This window comes from Lynx canadensis, chromosome B4 (assembly GCF_007474595.2).
Source record: "Lynx canadensis isolate LIC74 chromosome B4, mLynCan4.pri.v2, whole genome shotgun sequence".
NCBI classification, from domain to species: Eukaryota; Metazoa; Chordata; class Mammalia; order Carnivora; family Felidae; genus Lynx; species Lynx canadensis.
Genome location: NC_044309.1, coordinates 40,717,569 through 40,737,834, shown reverse-complemented (window position 1 = coordinate 40,737,834; position 20,266 = coordinate 40,717,569). Strand labels below are relative to the sequence as shown.

At 48.5% G+C, this 20,266-nt stretch overlaps 1 protein-coding gene across 1 annotated transcript in view; it reads left to right on the top strand.

The window, feature by feature from the left end:
- ANO2 (anoctamin 2) overlaps positions 1 to 20,266 on the top strand; it is a 321,672-nt gene that overhangs the window by 6,169 nt on the left and 295,237 nt on the right. The window lies entirely within an intron of this gene.

Genomic DNA, 20,266 nt, shown 5'->3' with positions numbered 1-20,266 from the left:
ATTTATTTAGCTTCTACCTCCTATCCTTTTTCTGTGCCGGATCGCATCCCAGATGCCACATTATGTATAGGTATCCTGCCTCCTTAGGCTCCGCTGGCTGTGATGGTTTCTTGAAACTGTACATGTTTTTAATTTACCTAGGAGGTACCCTGTTTTACAGCTCATTCTATTCCTGACTTTCCCTCTCGGCCCTGTATTTTGGGATCCTTTGCGCTCTGCACGCGCATCTAACCCAGTTTTCCTAATGGATGAGCAAGTTGCCGTCACCACAGTTACCCGATGACTTCCCCCAGCATGATGGGCACCCACGTGGCCTCCTACCGTGTGTCACCCCAACAAGATTGAGAAGGAATTGTCACCTCCTTCAGGGCCAGCAGTCCTTGATCTTCTCTGGTTCCCCCTCGCGCCCCTCCCCTGTGATGCCATGTTGGTGCCAAACACTGGCTGGAGCTTCATTAGCCGGAGCCCCCGAGCACCTCTCCTGGGGGCCTATGGGAGCCTGCAGAGCTCTCCTGTGCATCAGGATGCTCAGTCTTTGTCATGAGCTAGCAGCCTGGAGCTGGTACCTCCCGGGAGCAGGGCCGTGGCTTGGCTGCACCTGAAGGCAGCTTGGAGGGTGAGTGTGGTGGTCCCATCTGCTCAGCTACCCCTGCCCGTCTGGGCCCCGCTGTCTTTTAGGCTCTGGTTTCAATTCGATTTTAAGATAAATGGAGACGAAATGGGTTTGTATCAGAGACCCATTAGAAACTATTCACTTAGCCTTATAGATCAAAAGAACTTTGTGTCCATCAAATTCTAGTTGATTGACTATCACAGGAGTCATTTCCGCCCCTGGTGGCCCTGGTGCATGCCTTCTGTTTGGTGCTCTGCATTTTCAGTCAGTGGGCGTAGTTCCATGTATGGACATTGTTCATGTTTTAAAGGCTGTTTAGTATTTATCAGGTGACAGTTTGCATATATGTTTTCTTAGATGTAGCCATCTGATTAGATTTCATTTGAAGAGGTTGTGCTGGAGATGCCTGTGGGTGGCAGAGATGCCTGCACCCTCACTGCCAATTTGGATTCATGAGGGCGACCTGCCTAGAGACGGGCATCACTGCCGAGTGGGAGGGTAATGCGAGCATTTGAGGGATTTACCCACCCAGGGCCTCCAGACGGGGCTGTGGAGCCGGGGGGGGCTGACTGAGGCCTTCTGTGACACACCTCCTCCTACCCTGTCCCAAACCTCCTGCCCTGACCCAGACAGCCAGAAGGACAGAGGCAGACACTCAGATGAACAAGGGGCACCAGGGGGCATCCCAGAGCGAGGCGCAGTGCTAGGCATGTGGCAGGCCTGGGGGCGGGGGGCATTTGTGGACTTAGGGTGTAAAGGCCCTCGCCCACACTGCAGGCCCTGAGATTCTAGCAGGCACGGCCCACAGCTCCCTCTGTGTGGCTAGCTGGACCTTCCAAACTGGGAATGGAGGAGAGGGCATTGACAGGGAGGCTAGGGGCCGCCTTGCTTGGGGCTAGCTCCCCTGGGATTAGGGCACCAGAGAACCGATAGCAGAAGCTGCCTTTATTCAGCCTGGTCTGGCATCTCCAACAAGTCCCTGGGCTGCTTCTGGCAGAGCCAGGCCTGGAAGGGGCACGGTGCCAGCTGGGAGGCACCAGGAGGTGGTGCTCTCCTCTCTGACTTGGTGTCAGGTGGGAGCCCAGGACCGACCAAATCCCTTCCCTCTCTACAGAGAGGGGACCCCTCCCCACCAGCCTTAGAATGACCCTGACACCTGACTGTTCACCTTAGAGCCCTGGATGTCTGATATCTAACCCAAATTACTGCTTGGAGCCAGAGAAATGGGCTGGGGGACATCTGGGGTGTAGGATGTCTAGATCTCCCAGGAAGGCTGATTTAGGGGAAAAGATGTGGGCCAGGAATATCAGAATGTCTTCTCACTTTCTTAAAGCCAGAGGCCACTGTTTCTTGACCTTTGTCATCACCTCCTGTTCCCACTTCCTTTTCAGAAGAGTTTTTATACTTCTGATTAAACAGTGTGTCCTCCTAGGCCCCTGGATGGAGCTGGGGTGATTTTGGGAAATTTGCTCTCTATCATTAGTCTGTGGTTTAAAGGGAGGAACCCAACTTTCCTGAATGCCTTCAGTGTGCCTCCTAACGTGGATCTCACTTTCACTTGTGCTCCCTCATTTCGTCTTTGGGACTATCCTGCCAGGCGGCTGCTATCTTCATCTTTTGAAGGAGATGAGGAACCAGGCTGAGAGGCTAGTGGCTCCGTCACGGTGACACCTACTTCGAGATCCAACTGAGGTTCGAACTCCATCTGAGGGTCTGGGGTCTTTGTTGCACCAGAGATGCCTGCCAAGCCCTTGACAGCGCTTTCCTAGTCTTCCTTCCTCAGAATTCCGAGAGGAGAGGCTCCTGCGAACACAGGCAAAATACAAATGTGGAGCTAATGACGCCCCAGTCCGTGCTGTTTCTCGGTGATGGCTGCTGCGCTCCCCCGGGTGTGGGTAGCGGTCACACTGCTGTTGACTTGTGCTAATGACTGAGGAAAATGTGCTGATTTCCCCCTGGCTTTGCGTGTGTTCCTGTCCCACGTGCCCCACCCTGAAGCCGCACGCGGGAGCCTTAGGCTTCTCACCTGCCTCTCTCTCCTACCCTAAGGGATCTTCAGGGGACACAACAAAGACAGGCCCCAGCAACCCCTGCCCCTGGGGCTGCACAGCTGAGCGGAGCAGAGCCTCCACAAGGCTGGTTGGATCTCATCTCCGAGGGGGAGGCCTCTCGGCAGCCTGGGGGTGGAGTACAGAGAAAAGTGAGGAGGGGAAGTCAGGCCCCCCCAAAACTGGGTAGATGTTTCCTTTTCCAAAGAGTTAACAAAAATGGACACTCAGTATTCTTGCTTGATGCTAATGGCGACCCTGCTGAGGTGGTGCAAGCGGCTGTTGTCCCTTGTCCGAGCCGGTGTCAGGCTGGTGAGGAGCAGATCTGTGCCTTGCTACTGCTCCCCCTGTTCTCTTAAAATGACTCTCCAGGGGTGACATTTAGTCTACACAGTTGCCCATCCGGAGGCGAGCACCGTCCGGGTAGTGAAAGAGTTCGGGCAGTGGGTCTGGTGAAAAGCAGGCGGGGGGTTTCAGCAGCAGAGGACAGGAGCTGGGGTGTGGCCCTCTCTCATGTCCTTCATGTCTGGTGTCTTCCATCTGTTGACCAGGGCTTCTAGAGTCTCTAGAATTCCTCCAAAGGGGCTGGAAGGAGTGTCCAGCCTTTGATTTGCCAGTCCCACCGCACAGGACAGAGGGCAAGGGTCAGTGACTGGCCTGGCTGAGGGCCTCTGGCCTGTGTGCCACCTTAGCTGGCTGTGTGTCTTGCTGGTTTTCTGTTACCAGGTGCAGCCGGTGATGTATGAGAAAATGCAATCATAGGATATTAGAGCAGGAAGGGCTTTGGATCATTTCTTTCAATTCCGTCAGAGAACAGGGCCTAAAGTTGGGAGGACATGGCTTGTACAAGGTCACACTGCTAGGTAATGTCTTACATAAATGAAACACTGATGATAGAGAGTCTGTGCCGACAAGCAGGTCAAGGGGGACTGACTTCCTTCTGGTAGCTCTGTCTTCCTTGGAGCTGAGTTACTGTCTTCCCTCAGGGCTGGGGTCTGACTGGTGCTCCTGGTTTGACCTGTCACACCAGGGTCCTTGGCCAGTGCCTGTTCTGACTTCAGACACGGTGCGGATTGTTACATATTTTGAGTATCCCTTGTGTTTTCTGCTGTCATTTACGTGTGCCTCTGCACTTGGTCATGGAAAAGTTGGTCTCTATCCTGCTAATTAATCTTGCCTCTTCAGGGCAGTGCTAGATGGTTTGGGCCCTGAGACAGGCATGGAGAAGGAAGGCCACCCTCCGTTTGTCAGTTGATAAGTTCGAGGTCTTTGTGGACCAGAGGCTGCTTGGGCAGTCACTTCAACTGTAAAGACACGCAAGGGATCAGCTCCAGGGGAGGCCTGCCAGACTCTGTCCCTGCCACCCTCTCCTGCCTCTCATTTAGCACATGTTGACTGAGCGCCTACAGGTGCCACATCCTGGGAGCTGATGAAACATGTGACTAAGATGTGGTCCTTGCCTTCGAGGACCTTGTAGTCTATTAGGGGATGCTGACCTGATTGCAGAGAGTCACCTAAAGTCTATCTAAAAAAGCAGTAAGAGAGGGTACCAGGAGAGTGACAGATGGTCTGGGAGACCCCAAGTCCTCCCTCTGCTTGGAAGCTCTCAGCTGGTTCACCTTTCCTTTCTCTTCCCCGATGCTTGGGTCCTTACAGAAGTGAGGGGGCTGAGTCTTCTATTCTTATCAGGTCTCTGGGCAGGATTCACCCTCTGCACGCTGAGCTGCTGGTAGATGCTGTGCAAGTTAGAAGTTTTGCTGAAGTGGGTGTTGCATGTGGAAGGGTCTTTCTTTGAGCCTTCCAGGTCTGGAGACACCTGGTAGTTGTATCTGATGCTTGGCATGTGGTGAGATTGGTTCTGGGGCCACTTCAGCCTTAAGTGTCTCCTTCTTCCTGCAGGCAGGGTCTCCCAGCCACCCTAGGTCAGCTCATCTGGGTGCCCCAGTGCCTCATCTCTGATGACCCTGGGGCTCTGAGGCAGCATCGGGAGCTCTGAAACCTTGGGAGTTTTGTGAATAGAATTCAGGGGCAGAATTCATTAACCTGGATGCTAGAAAATTGTACTTTATTTTCACCAACACTTAACTGGAACTTAGTGTTTACTTCAATTAAGGACATAGGTACAAAGTTACATTACTATGAGTTCCTGTGAGTTTGTCGCTGATAGAAATCACACATCACACATCACACATGGATTTCTGTCGCATTATATAGTTGTTGCACAAAGCTCCAAAAGCACGGATCCTCATGCTGAGTTTAGGGGTGCCTGGGTGGCTCAGTTGGCTAAATGTCTGACTTCGGCTCAGGTCATGATCTTCCAGTTCATGGGTTCGGGCCCATGTCAGGCTCTGTGCTGACAGTTCAGAGCCTGGAGCCTGCTTTGGTTTCTGTGTCCAACTCTCTTTCTGCCCCTCCCCCACTCATGCTCTGTTTCTCTCAAAAATAAATAAACATTAAAGAAATTGAAATTATGACAGTTTTGGGTTGTGCTGCTAGGTCTTGCTATTTATTGTGTTGATAAAGAAACAGGTATATGATAATATCATGAGTTTATGCTTAAATACTTTTTTATAAGTTTATTTATTTTGAGAGAGAGAGAAGGAGAGAGAACCAGTGAGGGGGGCTGGAGAGAGAGGGGACAGAGGATCCGAAGAGGGCTCTCTGCTGTGCCCAATGTGGGGCTCGAACTCACGAACTGTGAGATCATGACCTGAGCTAAAGTCAGACACTTAACCATCTGAGCCATCCAGGCGCCCCTTAAATATTTTAATAACTATATTTCTATATACTTAGTCTCCTCATTATTCTGTATAATTATTTTACACATCTAAAAATATTCTGTGAAGGGGTCTATAGCTGGTCTTTAGCTGACCATCTTAGGGCTCCAAGGCCCAAAAAAGGTTATGAAACCGTGAACATAACCTCTAAGACTGAGGAGAAGCTTCAGGCAGTGAGTGGTGGTCCTGTCTGGCTGCTGTGGGGATCCCTCCCCACATGGAGGCCACATGGGGATGCCCACTGGCTGCTGTCTGGAGACTGTCTGGTTCAGAGAAGGTTCCTGGGGAGTCCTGAGGCAGGGGCATGATTTGAGGGGCATGTGAACAGAACACACTTGTGACATCCCCTGAGCCCCTCCCTGCTGCTGCCGCTGCTACTTGGGGCCTGCGTGGTTAATTGCATTTGGAAGTATGTGGTTTAGTCTATAATATGCTTGAACTCAGGAAGGACATGGAGAGGAAAGAGGGTTGGGCTGAGTACCAGAGACCTGTGTTCTAGGTTCTGTTCTACTACCAGCTGGTTTCTTTCTGGACCTTTGACTTCCCCATCTGGAAAAGGAGAAGGTTGGGCATCATCAAGGATTCTCAAACGGTGTACTTGAGAGTGCTCGCTTTCCATGACTTAGACTGATGTAGTCTATGCTAACATAAAAATTGCTACTGTTTTCTCAATTTACTGGAAAATTGCAGTGATAAAGATGATTTTCTCAATTTAAAATTGTTCTTTCCTTAAACCTTTGGCGGCTGTTACTCCTTGTCTGCCAGTAAGTACTTGTTGAGGGCAGAGGAAGTGGATGAGAAGTAACAAGAATATTAATGTTAGGAAAACTTAGAATTGGGCGATCATGTTTAATTTTGCAACTTAGGTTTGGTGGTGGGTGTTTGTTGCCCATCCTGTGAGTCCTTCCACTAAAATTGGTCTTGGTTTGAATGTTTGAAGGACTTTTATGAAGGGTGTTCTAACAGCTCTTATGGGGCTCCACGGCCCCTGTGGATTCAGGCAGCTGTCAACATATGGCACCCGGTGGTGCAGTCTGCTAAGAAGGCTGACCCTTGTTCTGGATGAGCAAAGGGCGAGTAGATTGGTGAGTCTGAGCAGGATGATGGCTTTTCTGCAGGGGAGATAATGCTCATGTTTACATCAGGCTGCAAACAAAAGCAACAGTGCCCCTGATGTGTTCCCAGCCTTCCCTGTTCTGTGCATCATGACTGTGAGGAGGACGAAGTGACAGTATCTTGGAAGCAAAAGGATGAAGAGATGGTAGGGTTGTTAGCTGTGTCATTGTCTTTTGGAACAGACAGTGCTCTGTGGTGACCCTACCTTCCCTCATCCCTCCATCCCTCTTGGCTTGGAGGTCAGCTAAGGCAAGAGTGTTGTGAATCTCCCCAGCAAGATTCATAGAGATTGCCATTTTTGGTCCAATGGCTTCCAGGAAGTCCTGGGTGCATTGTGATGTCTTCTGGAACGTGTTCACCATCCCTTGATCATTGCTGGTTTGGGGTTCTCATCTGCTGCACCCCAGCCCACTGTGGATAGTAGCCGGACTCCCCATCCAGCTCAGCAGTCCAAGGGGCCAGGTGACCACTGGCATTCTTGTAACTGTCTCGTTGAGTTTCCACTTGGGGATCCCTTCATTGCTGTCAGGTGTCAAAGGGTGGAGTATCTCTGGCTGTGAATGTTTTAGCTAAAGCTGTGTTTCTCCCTCCCTCTGAACTCGTCCAGCCCAGGGAACTTACACTTAGCTCATCCACAGGCCCTCGGAGGGTCGAGGCTTCCCTGGCTGCAGAGAGGGCCTGTGGCGTTTTAGCACCTTTTCAGGAACAGGAAGTCAGAAGGAGTGGAATTTGATGGGTATGTTGGTCTGTTGTGTTTTCTTTGTCAAGTGCAGACACAGGAACCCGAAGGCTTTGGAGCTGAAGCCCCAGAGCCCTCAGAGTTTGTGTGGGTTCGTGGTTGGCTCCTTGCCAGACCACCCGCCCACGGTTACGGCGTTGTGTGTGTTGCTATGTACTGTTCTCACTGTGCGCCGTGGAGTTGAGGGGGTGCATTCGGACCAGCTCACACCATGGCCTGTGAGCACGGCCTGGGTGTCCCAGCTCTGCTAGCAGAACATTTTAGAAGACCAGTGGCCGTCAGTAGGAGTTACTTCGTGCAGGTCACCTGGACTTGCCCGGCAGCAGAATGTAGTGGGGAGAACTTTGTGTGTGGAGGGCCACAAATGGGACTCACTGACCCGTGCTTTTGTGCACGTTTGTCAGCCATGCTGGGTCTCTTTTCTTATTTGAGACGGGTAGGCAGCACCCTCCACAGGTGAACATACTTCCTAAACTGTAGGCTGTCAGAAAATGAAGTGTCCTTGTTTTCACCGTCCTTTGTAGGGATCATGTGGGGTTTCCTCTTTGCCAGTGGGCCCGAGTTGGCTCTCCCACCTTGTCCACGTTTCTGCTTTAATTTTCCAATTTTTTACCCTCCCTATGAGCTGAGCTGAATTTTCTGTCCATATTCTGAATGCATGAAGGTATCCCCAAAGGGAGGAGGAGGTGCGGGAAGTTTACTGTCGAGCTGGGAAACGAGACCTCCTCATGCAGGCACATGTGCTCACTGCGTCTCTTCTGGACTGGAGAGTCTCACAGCACTGGTTCTGAATACCGTGATCCTGAATACCACTGCTGACCAGTGTCAGGAGTTTACTCTCTCTACTCTTATTTGCTGGATTGTTTTTGCTAAGTTGGCTCACTTTTTAAACTTAAATTTATTTTATTTTATTTAAATTTGTTTAAAGTTTATTTATTTATTTTGAGACAGAGAGAGAGCAAGCATGTGGTGATGGGAGGGGCAAAGAGAGAGGAAGAAAGAGGGAATCCCAAGCAGGCTCGCACTAACAGCTTGGAGCCCGATGCCGGGCTTGAACTCATGAACTGTGAGATCATGACCTGAGCTGGTATTAAAGAGTCGGATGCTTAACCGACTGAGCTACCTAGGTGCCCCGTTAAAAAAAAAAAAATTATGTTTGTTTATTTATTTATTTTGAGAGAGAGAGTGCCAGCAGGGGAGGGGCAGAGAGAGAGAGAGAGGGAGAGGGAGAGATAGAATCCCAAGTAAGCCTTGCACTGTCAGCACAGAACCCGACACTGGCCTCGAACTCACGAACCATGAGATCATGACCTGAGCTGAAATGAAAGATCAGACACTTAACTGACTGAGCCACCCAGATGCCCCTTAAATTTATTTTAAAAGGAAATACCATATCCTTATCATAGAGAACCAGTATCACTGGCCAAGAAATAGACAGTAATGCAAAAATAAACCACAGAAAAAACCAAATAATGTCATTCATTTCTGGCTGGATGCAGCAGCTGTGGAAGATCTTAGGCCATTGGGGGTGGGGGGTACTGCTCACTCTTCTTGAGAAGGAGGCTTAGCTAGTGTTGGAGAGGTTAAAGGTGTATTGGCATCTGAGATTTTATCTTTGCAGGAAAGTTAGAAAGAGGCTCACTTTTGCACTATTTAAAAATGCTATTTGATGCTCTGTTGTGTCTGTTCACTGTTTGACACTCCTTATTCTGTACTTGGGCAACATCACCCAAGCACTTAGTATAGCCTCTGAGCTTCACTTGTTCCTGGATCGACTGAAGACTTTGAGAACAGGGACTGTGTTTCATTCTTTCTTTGTTCTTTTGGACAATGTCTGGCACATAGTAAGTGCTCAACAGTGTTTGTTGAATTCATTCAACGCACAATGTGTAGTGAGAAAGTACACTGTAGAGCCGAGGGGAGGGAGAGATCCACAAGAGTTAGGCTTGGCAGGGAAGGCTTTCCAGAGATGGGGCGCTCTCTGCAACCCAGCCCCGCCCCTCTTCCAGCAGGGAACCTGTCCCTTCACTCTTCCTGGGGAGTCCCCTCCCAGTTCCTGTTTCTCCTTCTTGGTTCCCTCACCTCCTTCCCCAACCAGGGAAGAAAATGTGACAGCAGGCTGCCTCCCCCTCAGATCCACCTACCCTGAGGAGAGGTGGGTGGTCAGGAGACTTGTGGGTACGCCTGAGCCCTTACAGGCCACCCTCGGGCCCAGTGTTGAGGGGGGTTTTGTGCCCTGAGCCCCGGGGGTTATCAGCTGTCCTTTTCTGTCTTTCCATCCTCCTTCCTCTCTAGCTGTCTCCCTCTTCTTTCTTCTAGCAGCCTCTAGCTCTCCTCTGGTGGGCATCTCCCACAATGCCACAGACCACTGTGTTGAAGCCCTTGGCGGTGGTTGTGTTTATGCCAGGCTTCTCTCTGTGATATGATTGTCCAGTCCTCTAGAAAAAGATGCAGGTCCTGTTTGCTGTGGACACTGTGGCGGGAGCTGCCCATGTGACCCATGGCCCTGCTCCGAAGGCCCCCCTGGCATCAGGACCCCACTTTCATCCAGTCACTGTTGGTCTCAGTGTTGCCGGTGTTGGGGGGGGGCGGTACCTGTTCTCTCCCTCCTGCCATGGGAATCTGGACCAATTCCTCCCTGGGCATCTTGCTTCTGCCTTCCAAGTTATTCTTAATGAGCACAATGACTTCTGTGCTAGGTACATCAAGTAACTCATTTAGTCCTGGTAACAACCCTCTGTAGTATTTACCACTACTGCCCCCTCTTTTGTAGATAAGGAAACTGAAATTACCTAACTTGGTCAGGGTCCAATGGCTAGTGTCAGGGAGGGATACAGACAGACCCGGAGTCTGAGCTCTTGGTCACTGCGGTGTCCCACCCGTCCAGGGATAACGCTTCTGTCATCTGAGCTTGGTGTGAGGAGAGGGTGGCCATATGGTCACCATTGGGATTGCCAGCAGCTAAAGCAGGTTCAGGAGAGGAAAAGGTAGCCTCTGGACTTGAGATTATTCTGCTTACCTCTTTGCTCCCTGTTGGGCACACCTGTCTTCCATCCTGTCTGTCTGGGGAGGTTGTGGGTTGGGGAAGAGTTGCATCCTGTGGACACCTTTTAGTTACAAGGTTTGTAATTTGTGTTTGTGGCAAGAATTGGTCTGCTCAGGGGCGCCTGGGTGGCTCAGTCAGTTAAGAGTCCGACTTCGGCTCAGGTCATGGTCTCACGGTTCGTAAGTTCGAGCCCCATGTTGGGCTCTGTGCTGATAGTGCAGAGCCTGGAGCCTGCTTCACATTCTGTGTGTCTCTCTCTCTGCCTCTCCCCTACTTGTGGGTAGCATCCCCCCCCCCTCAAAAGTAAATAAATAAACATAAAGAATATTAAAAAAAAAAAAAGAATCCATCTGCTCAGGGCTGGCCCTGAGGCCATTAGATGGGTGTGGAGCCAGTAGGCAGGGGTGAGAGGCAGCAGGGTTTGCCAGGAGGGTGAGGCTGGGGAGGGACAAGGCAAGAGCTGGAGAGCACGTGGGGTGCTGTGGGGCGTCGGGGCAGTGTGGCATCCGGAGCTTCTCGGGACCCCAGCAGGGAGGACATTGAGCCGGGCTGGAAGCTTCTCTGTGGAGCAGGGTTGGGATGATCCCTAGGTGTGTGTGCTGCCCTTTCCTGCCTTCAGGCACCAGAGTGGGTATGGGGGACCAGGAGGCGTTGGTCTTGAGCGTGCTTTTTCTGTGCATTTTCTGTGGCTTCTCCCCGTCTGGTTTCTCCATCACTCTACATCCTTTATGTGGACTGTCCGGTCTTTCCTTCAGACCCTTCATGTAACCCTGCTTTGAAGCCGCTACACTTGAATAGGGATCAAAGCTTCAGGCTTTTGGGCACCAGCAGGTGGAGCGAGGCTCTGGAAATCACACCATACTGGCTCTTTCTTTTTTTCAAGGACCATGGCCCCAGACCGGCCTCCCTCCTTCCTTTACCCCAGCTGTCCTAAGCCGCTTACCTTACAGCCTAATGCTGTAACAGCCAGGCACCGTTTGAGATGGAATGCCCTTTAAGCGCGAAGGCTTCTGTTCTGATCTGGGATGAAGGACGTGGTCAGTACATCTGGGGAGGTCAGTGTTTAATGAAGAAACAGAAGGCAGACAGTTTTTTCAGGGTCATGCAGGATGGCCCCTGTAAATGTGCAGGTTTATTCCATGTGTGGCTACTTATGGAGGGTGAATGGTTAATCTGCCCACAGCCTCCTGCATTCTGGGTCATTCCCTCCTGCTGTTAGGATGCTCAGGAAATGGAAGCTAATTCAGTCATTAATCTTAGCCTAAGCCAAGCTGAATCAGACAGATATGCTAGGATCTCCCTCCCTCAGACCCAGAGTGTAACACCCTCCAGGACCAAAGGGCTGTGGTTTATCTGCACCACCCCTCAGCTTCACTGGTTTGGGTGATTGCAAATTGCACAGACCTCGTTGGCATATGTATGTAGATTCACATTCTAACTGTCTTGCTTGGAACCAGGGAGGGCAGGGCTGGAAGATTTCCTGAGGGAGAAAGTTCTGATGTAAGCAGAGTTGGAATGCCAGACTGCATCTGAATCCCAGCTCAGCCACTAAGCGATGTATAAGCTTGGGCAAGCCGTATGATGTCTCCTGTCACTTTAGTTTTCTAATTGGATCTCTTCGAGTTGTTTTGAAGAAACATCTGGCACATTGTGGGTACTTAATATTTGTCAAGGAAACAAGTGATTCAGTGAGATGACATACCCCAAAGTGCTTGAGAGCCGTGCCTGGCATATGCCCGAGATTCAGTTTCCTTGTTATTCTAGTTCCTTGATCTCGGATCCAGAGATCCCTAAAACACTTCTGTCTTTTGCTGACCTCTAGGCTGACCTGTCTGTACATGAGATGTAGTCTCCCATCCAGATGACATCCATCTGTCTTCTGGTCTGGCTTCATGGACCAGCAGGAGACTCTAACACCTGCCTGTTGTCCCAATGCCCTGAGGAGCCAGCCCCTCTTTAAAAGGCTTTTTTTTTCTTTTCTTCTTTCTGGAGTCTCTGGAAATCTCTCTCAAAAGCTAAGACCCAGTATCAAATACCTCACCAGAAGGCTGACTGGTCGCCAGGAAGGCTCACCTGGAATCATACAGACCTTCACATTCCCGGGCCTGTGACTAGATCTTTAATCTTTGTGCCCTGGTTTGGGCTAGCAGTCTAGCCTGATTTTAAAATCCTCATTGAACTTTAAGCATTTTAATGTAACTTGTTATAGTAAGTCCAGTTAAAATTTTTAAAATTTGTTTATTTACTTTGAGAGAGAGGGAGAGAAAGAGAGAGAGAGAGAGACAGAGAGTACACATACACACAAATGGGGGAGAGGGAGAGACAGAAACCCAAAGCCTCATGCAGGGCTCGAACTCCCGAACTGTGAGATCACGACCTGAGCCGAGATCAAGAGTCGGATGCTTAACTGACCACATCACCAAGGTGCCCCAGTAAGTCCGTTTTTAAAGTGAAAAATCAGTGCAATTTTTCTGCTTTCTAAATCTGGACTTTCAAATCTCAAGTTTGAAGGGAGGCACACCGTACCTTTCTTGCTGTGCTTTGCTGAGAACAGCTATGCACTGTATAGCTCCAAGCACATTCGAGCCTCTTATCCTACCAGAGGAAGAGAGAATATAAACTGGCTCTTTTGCTTGCTTGTGTGGTATCGTAGAACTCAAGAGGGAAGTTCTTCTTGGTGTCTAACCTAACTCCCTCCAGAGCAACCATGTGTTGGTGAAGGAGCCGGTCAGATGGCATGCATTTGATTGGCCCCGCTGGGTCTCATGTACATGTCTCATGTCTCCAGAGCCTCATTTTGAAGCTCCCATGTCCCAGGCAGTGGAGCCAGTAGGAGGATTGGAAAATATCTTCCTTTTGGGCCTGAGGAGGAGAGAGTCTGACAATCTGCAGATTGGAGCTCTTTTCCCAGCTTTGTCTCAGACTCAGGACAGTCGTATGACTTTTCCCAGATCTTGAATTTCAGTGTTTTTGGCTGGTTTGGGTTCCTCCATCCTCTGTCTCCTGTGACACCAATAAGCAGGTCCGCTCATTGTTTCCTGAAGATTCACATTTTCCTCGGTGGGCTGCATGAGATATCTGGAGGTCATCTTGTCCACGCCCCTGCCTCTGGAACAGGCTTCTCGTGTCCCTGTCCTTCAAACATCTTCCTAGAGACTTCTCCATCGTTTCAGATAATATCTCCCTATACTTTAGGGACAAGGTTCTTTCTAGAGTCTGACTTAAACCTCTCTTGCTGCCATCTCAGTCCCTTGGTCCACCTAGTCCTGGCCTCTAGAGAGGCGCAGTACAGCTGCTTGGCCCCGCCCCTGTTCCTTCCTTGTTCTTGTTGGGGTATCACCTCCGTGCATCCAGCTCGTGAATCCCCCAGCAATTTCTTTGTCACTAGATCACATTGCAAGCTCCTGTCCAAATGCTGTCTGGCCGCTTCCTGTTCCAGGCATCTCCCTCCCACCTGAGTATTTGTGTTTCTGATTATTTATCCCCAGATGCAGCAGCCACATTTTTCCAGGTTGAATCTGCTCGTTGTTACTTCCTGCCTGGGTTTGCTAACATCTCCAGGTCCCTTTTGCAGCCTCTACCGCACGGGCTTGCTGGGCTGCGTGCAGCCCTCGGAAAGCAAACCGCCAATGGAGCGGGCTCTGGGCTGGGGAGAGCCGGTTCTTCTGCTGAGAGGGGCCCCACCCCTCTGAAGTCAAGGCTGTCCCCAAGAGGACATCTGAATTGATGAACACAGAAAGCCATCGAGCGCTGCCAGCAGGGGGACGACCTACCCCGAGACCTGTCCCAGCTGTTCGGCTTTCTCTTAGTCTCCTGAGCCGAGAACAAGGGGACGCCTTCCTGCCCTCTTGGCCTTGGCTCTGTCCAAACAGCCATCACCAGTTCTAATTAAATACTCAGCAGATGAAGCCACCGAGTCCCGCCAGATGAGGGGGTTGGGGCCATTTCCTGTCCAGGTAGGGGCCTGGGCCAGGATGGCAGGGGCCACAAGTTAAATGCAGAGGAAGAGTGAATGCTCCCCCCATTTTTTTTTTTTTTTTTTGGAAAAGGGAGGGTTTATTTTATTTTATTGTAAACCCCGATGACTCAGAATGTCAGAGTTGCAAGGGACCTTTGAGAGTCTTTAATGCTCGTCTCATTTTACAGGTGGAGGCCCATGGAAGTTTGGTAACTTTCTCCAATTCCCAGAAGTGTTACAAATTGTCCTCTGCTCTCTAGATGGGTGCTCACTACTAAGCATGGAAAGTTAAGTCTCTCTCAGTGAGGAGGGGCTCAGAAACAGATGCCTGTCCAAACAACCTTGTCTTCCTCCTGCTGTATCTTGCCTCACTCTTTACCTTGACCCAGAGCTAGAAGGTGATGCCAGGTGCAGTGGTACCTCTCTAGCCTCCCAAGGCTCTCGGTTTACCATGATTAAATTGAGGTCCAGGAGTGTGAATGAGGGTGAGTGGGATGGCTGCTCCAAGAGATTGTCAGAACTTGAGTGACCTGGGAAGGGGGTTGGCTGGGGCAGTGGGGGTGGGGGTGGGGAGAAAGCTGTTAAAGACAGAACTCCCGCATCCTGCTCCCCGTCCCAGTGCTCTTTCTCCCTATCCCCGGACAGCTTCTGAGTTTTGAACATGTTGCTGTTTAGGAGGCTTCCTCAGAAGATGCTGATGAATTTGGAGTGATTTTAAAATTCAACTGGGGAAATAAACAGCTGCAGCTTGAAACACAGACACACACACACTGTGCTGCCGTGTCTCCCTCCTTCCCAGTCTAGGAAAAGCACACACACCCAAGCCATGTAGAAACACAGAAACCCATGTGGATGGGCTGAAGGAGGACTGCAGAGGGAGAGGGATTAGCTCTTGGCATATATCGCACCAGGAGACTGCGTGGTCTCAAGAACATGCGTCTGGAACCCTAGAGACCTTTGCATCCCTGGTGTGTGGGAACTCTTTGCAAGGGAGAGCTGGTTTTCTTTTCTGAAAACCTTCCACTCCCCTCGGGAAGGGGGAGGAGAAAGGGAACAGGCATTCGTTTTTTGTTTTGTTTTGTTTTGTTGTTGTTTTTTAAATATTTATTCATTTTTGGGAGAGCACAAGTAAGGAAGGGGGGTCAGAGGATCCGAAGCGGGCTCTGCTTTGACAGGCTGACAGCAGTGAGCCCGATGTGGGGGTTGAACTCACGAACCTGCGAGATCATGACCTGAGCCAAAGTCAGATGTTCAGAGCCACCCAGGTGCCCTGGGAACAAGCATTTGTGTGGTCACCCGAGTATATATTCATATTCTCTTAAAGCTATTGTGGGGTAGTAGTTCTTGTGAAATTATTCCTATTTTATAGAAACTGAGGCTCTCAGAGATGAAACGAAGCTCCATTTCAGTGCCATGCACTGAACGTGCATGCCATGACACGTGCTGCCACCTTATTCTCATGGGTTCTGACTGAAGATCCCAGAATCCATGGTCTTTGAGGGACCAAGCGATTTTGGGGGATAGCTGCTAACCCACTGCATGTGTCTTTTTCCTTCTCTGAAGATGGAACTCATGCGACTTGGCTACTTGGCTGAGTTGTTAGAATTCCTAATAACATGAAGTCTGTAATCCTCTGAGCTGTGATCAGAAATGACTGTTAGGGGAGCCTGGGAGGCTCAGTCAGTTGAGCGTCCGACTCTTTGGTTTTGGCTCAGGTCATGATCCCAGAGTTGTGGGATTGAACCCTGCATCTGGCTCCTCACTGAATATGGAGTCTGTTTAAGATCCTCTCTCTCTCTCTCTCCCTCTCTCCCTGTCTCCCTGTCTCCTTCTCTCCCTTTCCCTCTCTCTCTCTCCTTCTCCCCTTCCCTCACTCCCTCCCCACTGCCCCTCCCCTGCTTGGTGCCTGGACTCCCTCCCTTCTTCCCTTTCTCTCTCTCTCTAAACAAAGAAATGACTGTTAAAGAGAGATTTTCTGGCTTCTAACCTGGAAGCACCATCCAAAGGGGTTGTTTTAAGTAGTCTACTGTGTGTCTCTCATGCACAGGCACAGTAGGGCAGAATGTGAAGTCCCAGCTCAGGCAGAGAGCAGGGGAGTCTCTCCCACCCTAGCAAGAGACAGCAAGCTTCTTGGCTGCCGCTTGCTTTTACATGCCCACCCTTTTTTCCCCTGTCCTTGGGAACCCCTCTTTCAACCCTGTTACCCCTCCAGTTATCACCTGCTCGCTCCTCTTCTTCACAGCCAGGCTTAAAGAAACCTTCCTGTTGAAGTGTAACATATATCAGAAAAGCGTACGTGCACAAATTGTAAGTGTAGGACTTGATGAATTATCACCAAGTGGATCCATGTGTGTAACACCACCCAGATGAAGAAATATAACATTTCCAGCTCTCCAGAACCCCCCTTGGGCCTCTGCCCAGTCACGGGCCCCTGTCCAAAGGTCACCATAACTACTTCGATGTTCAGGCGTGAGTGTTGCCTGTTTTTGAACTTTATGTAAATGGAATCATTTGGTATATACTTAGTGCCTCATTTTTTTTTCCCTCAACATTAAGTATGTGATGTTCATCTGTGTTATGTGTAGTGGTGGTTTATTCACTAGTATAAGGGTATTTATTTCATTTGAGTGTACCACAATTTACTTACTCAGTCTCCTGTCAGTGGACATTGTTTTCTGCTTTAAGCTATGAATAGTGTTGCTTTGACTGTTCTTTTACAAATCTTTTGGTGAATGCACGGGGGAGAGGGGCAGAGGGAGAAAGAGAGAGAGAATCTTGTGTAGCCCAATGTGGGACTTGATCCCACGACCCTGGGATCATGACCTGAGCCAAAATCAAGAGTCAGATGCTCAACCGACTGAGCCACTCAGGCGCCCCTTGGTGAATGGACTTCTGATGGGTATTCTTTGTGGGGGGAAGTGCTGGGTCATATGGTATATATGTTTGTTTAACTTTAGTAGACACAACTGACCAGTTTCCAAAGTTTTTATGTTAATTTATACTCTCCATTAGCGGTGTACAGGAGTTCCAGTTTCTCCACATACTTGGCAACTCCTGGCGTTGTCAGTCATTTTAACTTCAGCCATTCTTGCTACATACATAGTGGTGTCTGAGTGTGGTTTTAATTTTCATTTTCTGATGGCTAATGAGATGAAAACCTTGTCACATGTATTTTTTCCCCTAGCCATTGGATATTCTCTTTTGTGAAGTGCTTGTTCGTGTCTTTCAGCCATTTTAAGAGATGAATTGTCTGCCTTTTTCTCATTGATTTGAAGGAGTTCTTCATATGTTCTTGGTATGAGTCTTGTGCTGAGTATCTGTTTTCCAAATATCTTTTTTCCACTCTGTGGTATTCCTTTCCTTCTTCATTTGTGCCTTTTGGTGGATAGAGTTTCTTAATTTTATTCTAGTCTAATTTATTGATCTTTTCCTTATGATTAGTGTTTTTTGTGTTCTGTTTGAGAAACCATCACCTTTAAAGTACAAGTTGTGAATATATTTTTTAATGTTATCTTCCAGAACTTTATTGGTTAACAATTCACTTTTGGACTATAGTCCACATAAAGTTGATTTTTTTCTTATGTGTGTGGCATGTTTGTGAGTCAAGATTAATTTTTTTCTCCACATGGATGTCTGATTGACCCAACAATGTTTGTTGAAAGAACCGTCGTTTCCTGTGGCTCTGCAGTGTTCCATGTCATCAAACAAGTGTGTGTGGCTGCTTCTGGATTCTCTAATTTATTCTGTGGTTCTGTTCGACTGTATTTGTGCTAATACCTCCTTGTTGTAAACATTGCACTTTATGTTAGGTATTTCACAGCCTTTCAGAGTTTTTTGTTTTTGTTTTTTTTACATTTTCTGTTTTTTTTTTTTTTAAATCTTTTTATCTTAAGCAAGCTCCTTCAGTCTGACTTCTGATCCTGCCACTGTGCCCCAAATGGCCCCCTGTGGGCCATAGATGACTGTCCCCCTATGGTTGGTGCTAAAAGGTAACAGATATTTTAGTTCTCCGCTTCCTTAACCTTATAGCAACATTCAGAAGAGCTGACCTTTCCTTCCTGTTTGAAACACTATCTAAGCCGATGCCATGCTTTCCTGATTTCCCTCCTACTTCTCTGGCCACCTCCTCTCAGTCTTCTTGGCTGGGTTATTCTGCTGGATTATTATTTTAATACTTTTTGATTTTTGATTTTATGTTTTTAATTTGAGAGAGAGTGCGCACATGTGTATGAGCAGGGGAGGGGCAGAGGGAGAGAGAGAGAGAGAATCCCAAGTGTAGAGCCTGATGCAGGGCTTGATCCCACGACCCTGGGATCATGACCTAGTGAAATCAAGAGTCAAACACTCAACTGAATAAGCCACCCAGGCTGCCCCAGTGTTATTATTTAAATGTTGGGCTGCTTTGGGGCGCCTGGGTGGCGCAGTCGGTTAAGCGTCCGACTTCAGCCAGGTCACGATCTCGCGGTCCGTGAGTTCGAGCCCCGCGTCGGGCTCTGGGCTGATGGCTCGGAGCCTGGAGCCTGTTTCCGATTCTGTGTCTCCCTCTCTCTCTGCCCCTCCCCCGTTCATGCTCTGTCTCTTTCTGTCCCAAAAATGAATAAACGTTGAAAAAAAAATTAAAAAAAAAAAATGTTGGGCTGCTTTGAATCTCATTTCTAGGCTCCCTTTTCTCATTTTACAGTTACTCCCACGATGATTTATTTCCAACATTTCTGCTGCCGTCTTCATGTTAAGAGAACTCCTGAATTTATATCTCCACTTAGAATTTTCTTTGGAGCTTGAAATCCTGGATTATCTCAATCAGAGTTTTTCCCCTTGTCGTTCTCTTCCTGAATTATTTTTTTAACCGAGAATGTTTTATTATCCTACCTTCCTTATGTACTCAGATCCCCTCCAGTTGGGGCTTCAGGCAAGGGATTTCTTTGAAATTCAGTTGCCCAAAATAATTAATTGGGGGTATTTCTCTAATTCACTAGGAAGCTGAGAGAATTACCCAGTTTATTTCTGTCAGTTTCTTTGTTCTCTTAAGAAACAGGTAATATCCCTGCGAAGTGTTGGTTGTCAACCCTCCTAGGTTTCTGTGAAGCACTCCTCATCTTCGGTGTTACTCTTTTCATCTTCATTTTGACATATAGAATGGTAGAGCTTCAAAGGAGGGGAAGATGAAGGCACAGAAATGCCAAGTGAATTCCTCCCACCACAACTGGGGCAGCAAGGCCCTCAGTTTTTTCCATCAGACTCCCCTCACAAGGACCATTGGTGATTCTCAAAAACCAGATGTCCAGTCTCCAGCCTTGATTACTAGTCCAGGGGTGGGAAAGAGCTGCCCCTTTTACCCTGCTGGGGAATTGACAAACAGGCTTATTTATTTGTTCATTGCTTATGTCCTATGATTCTCCTGATAATCACTTTAGAACTTTTTTTAGGTCGAAATCATCCCCTGTATCTCTTAAAGCTGGAGATACAGTGTCATAGGGACTACTAATCAGGATGTCAGTTAGATTGAAAGATCTTTTTTGTGTGTTTGTATATGTAGGTGGTCCATTTCTTCTCAAATTTGAGCATTATCAGAGTCACCTGAAGAGCTTATTTAGGACTATGTTTCTCTGTATGTTTTGATTAGCAGTTGCTCTAGGAATTACAGTAGATATGCTTATGTTTTTATAGTCTATTCAGAATCAGTGTTTTACCACTTCAAGGTGAGTGCACAAACCTTACCATCTCATAAGTCCCTTCCTGCTTTGTCTTGTCATTTTCTTATGTAACTACGGTGACACCTATTGAAAAATGTGTCAGAAATGTTATAGTTTTTATTTTAACTACTAAACATATTTTTAAAAATCAAGAAGAATAGAATGGTGTATTTCATTTACTTAGATATTTACCATTTTTGTGGGTCTTTCTTCATTCCTGATGTTCTAAGATTCCCTTATGTCTGAGGACTTGCCTTTAGCAATGCTTTTATTGTT